Source organism: Lonchura striata, chromosome 19, assembly GCF_050655825.1.
Source record: "Lonchura striata isolate lonStrDom1 chromosome 19, ASM5065582v1, whole genome shotgun sequence".
In the NCBI taxonomy this organism is placed as follows: domain Eukaryota; kingdom Metazoa; phylum Chordata; class Aves; order Passeriformes; family Estrildidae; genus Lonchura; species Lonchura striata.
In genome coordinates this window covers 792,100-797,250 of record NC_140721.1, presented here as the reverse complement: position 1 = coordinate 797,250, position 5,151 = coordinate 792,100, and positions in this window count along the sequence as shown.

Here is a 5,151-nt window from a genome sequence, read left to right as displayed (position 1 = left end):
TAATTACAGCTGTTCTCCAGAGGGAAGCCAATGGTAAAAAGGCAAGCTAAGGTTCCTGTTTGCTGGTGCCATGTGCCATGAGGAGCAGCCCTGCAGTGTTTCATCATCAGCCAGCACCACACTGAATCACAGCATCACTAACGTGTGTAATTGCTTGCAGAAAGGTTCAGTTTAAGAATGTGTCAAACATATAATTTGATCAGGGCGTGTGAGTATCCACACTTGGGCTGGTGGTGGTGCATTCTTATGGCCGTGAATCACACAGCATTTGGGCCACATACCTCCACCTTGTAGGGAAGCTGCAATATTCTGTCCTGTTGGAAAGAAACCTGGACTAGCTCTTTAGAAGTTGATGGGGCTCTCAGCACACATCTATTTCAACATCCAGCCTGCTAGTTAGACCAGTAATGTTCATGATGTTGCTGAGAAACATGAGCTTCTAATCTAATAGACAATTTTATTTTTCTGTAATAACAAATACTCTAAAATGTAAAAAAATAAAGCATTGGTATGGCATTTACATTTCTGAACAGCTCTATGTGTTGTAAAATATTGCTTTTTTTCATGGGTGGATATACTGTCAGTTTATTAAAGCTGGTGCAGCTAAACAGATTGTACATGAGGAAAAGAGCATTCATTTTGCTGTACGAAGAAGTGTTTCTGCTCAGGATTATATTGTTGTTTAGAAGACATGTAAGATTAAAAGTCATCTTCCCCACAGGTAGTGTCCAGGCTCCCTGCATACCTCAGCCCGCAGTTGCAGATCTCCGGTGCAGCACGGGGGTAACCTCAGCAGTGAAGCGCATCACCCCGCGGGCGGGCGCGCAGCACCTCGGGCCGGGTCCTTCTGCTCCGCCCCGGCGCACCTGCGGAGCAGGAACAGAGGCTGTGTCACCGCGACATGGCAGAGTGCAGGCAACCGTTCCTGTGGCACAGGCCCTGCAGGACTTCTCCCATTTCCCATGTCTATAAAGGAATCACCTAATTAATAACATCTTTCTCCAATATTCACAGAGTAACAAAATAAAGATAATTCGTCCCATAGAGTTGTGTTTGGAGTTCTGCAGCACCCATGGAGCACAGGCTACACTTCTCCAATGTTAAGAGCAAGCTTGAGTGGAGAAGGGATGCTGAGGTACAGCAAGGCTTGTGCTAGAGTCCATCAACTGCTAATTGCAGCTGAACTGCAGCTGTGCAGCACATCTGGAGCGATGCAACCAATCCCAAATGCTTGCATGAATCTTTGCAGCAGTTTTCTACACAAATCATGTACTAATGAACAAATTATCCTGGTTAGCTACAGCAGTCTATGATGACTTGATCTGCATGTTCAGCTGCAGCATTAGTATGAGAACTATGTGCAGCTTTTGCAGGCAAAAGTGCATGCTCCAATTAGATTAAAAGGTTGATGCTTTATTATCTCTGCACTACTTTACCATCCCTTTAACTGGAATGTGCATGTTGCTGGCCTTCATTATAACCCTGAAAAACATGTTGAAGGTATAAGAAATAATTCACTATAACTATTGAATAAATATTTTTAAGTAAGGATATTTAACCTTGAACAACATAATTCCCACAGATTTTAAAATTCTGGGAGCAGAACACATCTTCTCATTTGACAATAAATACTTGCAATTAAAACTATGTTAAAAACTTTACCAAATTTATTATAGGCAACACTTGCTTTCACAGTCTCCCAGAAAAAGGATATTTTTAACATCCCACTCTCTGTATGGGGACAGAGAAGGTGAATGTGAGGCCAAGCAGACACCAATTACAACCTCACAAAAACACGGAGGAACCAGCAGATAACCCAGGACTAGCACAGGAGTCAGGCCCACGGCTGCCAGGGAATGCTGCACCTCCAGGGTGAGCAGTCAGGCATGGATAAGGGCCTGGCAGAGAACACCAGTGGAAACAGAACTGATAAGTGGTTGAAATGCTGCTTCTACCTGGACTTTCATCCTTTGGCTCTAGGAAAAGAACTAACATGTGAATTTAAAGAAGGAACCATGTGACAGCAGTATCATCAGAATAGTATTGGTCTATCAAAGACTATTGAATTGAGATACAGAAACACAACATCATCAAAAGTAGCATAAACTCTTTATAAGCTCTATGTGATCAGCATCCAGGTGAGACACAAAATGGACTGAAAACAGGCATTGCTACTTTTAGCAGGAAAACAGGAACACTTGCTCAAAATTTAATTTTAATTTCCCTCATACTAAATTAGAAAAGGGATTCACTTCAGTGAAACATTTTACTGCAACAAGGGAAGACTTTGCACAGGGCCAAGGTTCCCCACAGAGGAACCTCAGAGGTAGGATTAGTTTATCTTCTTTTTAATGCTATTGAGAATGTCATATAGAGTGGGGGACACAGCTCTCTTCCTTATGTTTATAATGCAGAGGAAAACCCACATGAGTACTGGGAGTGAGATTTCTAAAACTTTTGCATCTAAAGGAACAAAAAAGTGGAAAATTGCAGTTCTAGAGTCTTGTTTGAGCCACAGAGAAGTCACTATTCACTAGTGAACAAAAAGAAGAAAAAATGCTCATTTCTTGTGATTTATCCCAGTGACAGGGTTAATGACACAGGTAGACATGCCCATTGACTCACTAAATTGAATTGCAAGACATAGCTACAAGTTAATTTCCTTTGGTATGTGCTTAGGCACCTTGTAATGACAGTATTTGTGTCACTGGAATTCAGTCCCGACCTAAAGCTGCACTGATCTTTCAGTTCAAATCTGTGGAGGCATTTTCATGCAACTCTTTCTCTTCGAGAGCTCTGTGACTGTAACAGCTCACATCTTTTGTAGGTCAGGCACCGCAACGGACGTGAAACGTGTACATGAGTTGGCTGCAGTGGTACAGTCACTGCAGGTGCTTTGCTACACAAATATATACATGCGTAGAATATTAATGACAACTTTCATTCAGAGGCAACATATGAATTATCAATGAATCCAGTTTCCCTGTTTAGCAGGAAGTGTGTGGCAAGGGCTGATGGAACGTTTGGAATCATAATCTCAGCTGTAGTAGCTATTGCTGTGCGTGCCACCCCAGATGGCAAAAACTCCCCTGAAGAAGCCTGGCTCACACTGCAGCAGAGCTATGCAAGCTGCAAACATTACCTTCAGGAATATTCTGAGGGAAAAACTGAAGTGGAGATCAGAAGGAGCTGTGCAAGGAGCTGTGCCTGTCCCCACTGAGGCGCAGGGTCCGTGTTTGTTATTATTAAGGTACATGGCGGCAATCAAGGAAATTACCAAAAAAATGGGCTCTGAGACTCCTCACCGTTCAGCTATGCTGGCAGCTGGAACTTCTTTTCTACTCTAGTATCAAGCAACGATATTACAAGGAAGACCAACTGCAAAAGGAGAATAAAATACCAGTGTCCTAACAGTCTTTGGAAAATTCAGTAATCCCTGCAAACCAGATTTAATTTTTTGGGTAGATGCTAATTATCACTTGAATATGCATCTCAAAATACTTGAAATATTAGAATTTTGAGGTTGCCAAAACAATTTTGTCTGCTTTGCAAGTAGATGGAAGTAAAGCCAAGGTAATTTGGGCAACCATTTGAAATCCCTCCCCTAAATTTCAGTCCCATTTCTTATGTTGTCTATGAAATAACCCTGACGAGTGCCTGTGTGATGTTGGGGGTTTGCACAGCCCTGTCTGTCTACTGCTATATAAAACAAACAAGAGCAAGAGAGGGGCCAAGGCCCAGCACAAGCAAGGCTGATACCAGCACCCTCAGGTGCTCTGCGTACAAACACAGAGATCCATGAGGTAACTGTTACACAGGTAATCTCCACTGCTACTCACAGGAGTAACAAGACCATACAGCATTTGATTATGAAGTTTGCAGTGTCACTTCAAGTTTCTTTCAGTTTTTGCTATCTAGGTAATTTTCCACATGGAACTACCTCTTCCCTTGAATAAGCATTTCAGAGAGCTGTGTGGGCCCACTCTCACCGCATTGCTGCCATGCTGCCAGCGCTGGAGGTGGCTCTGGTCGCTGTCCCTGGCCTGCAGGGCTCTGGCATTGTGGGCCAGCAGCAGGTTCCCTGCCTGGGCCTCTGCCAGCGCAGCTGCAGCGCTCACCACGCCGGGCTGTGCAGAGTTCCTGGGCAAGCACTGCTGCCCCTGACACCGGCCACTGTGGAGCACGGGGACTGCAAAACAACTACAAATAAACTCCTAGTGCGATACAACGCCTGACAGTGGGCCGCTGCGGAGCACGGGGACTCTGAACTGCAAAGGGATGGGAGAACTGCTGCACAGAGCTGCCTGGCTGTGCTGGCCACACAGGAGCTGGGACAGGCAGTGCCAAGACTCTGCTGTGTCACCTCTTGTGAGCGTACGGGTTAAAGCAGCAGTGGTCTGTGCCTCAGTTTACCACGAGGAACTACCATTTTGACGTACTAAATAAAGGACATTTTGAGATTTCACTAAGCGGGGTTTGTGGATAATGAGAACATTCAGTTCCCAGTGTTTCTCCACTGACCCTGTGAAGGGGCACTGGGAGCAGCACACGGAGCCCCCAGGGCTCCCGTCACACGGAGGTGATGGACACGAAAGGTCCGAACGCTTCTCTCAACTCTGGCGAATCCAGACCTGCGGGACAAGGTCACTCACTAGAACAGAACTGTCCTGGGAAGGCATTCCCGGGAAGGGACACTAGGAAAGCACTACAGTGCCCGGTGCCGCGGGAGGCCGGGGGCGATGCGCTGTACCCGCGGTGCCTCTTCTTCCCGGTGCTCGGGACAGCCGGCGAGCCCGGTGCCACTGCTGCTGCCCCGGCGTGCCTGACCCTTCGTAGCCTGTGCCCGGTGCTCTCGGTGTGTCCCGGAAAACCCCCGCTATTCCCGGTTCTCCTGGAAAACCCCCTTTATCCCCGCTATTCCCGGTTCTCCCGCTGTCCCGGAAAACCCCCGCTATTCCCGGTTCTCCCGGAAAACCCCCTTTATCCCCGCTATTCCCGGCTCCCCCGGTGTCCCCGGGCCGCCCCCTCAGCCGGGCGGCCGCGCAGTGCACGTCGGGAGGGGCGCGCGCGGCACGCCGGGACACGCACCCGGCGCCTCGGCCGCCCAAGATGGCGGCGAGCGGCCGTCCCCGCCCCCGGCCGCGCATGCGC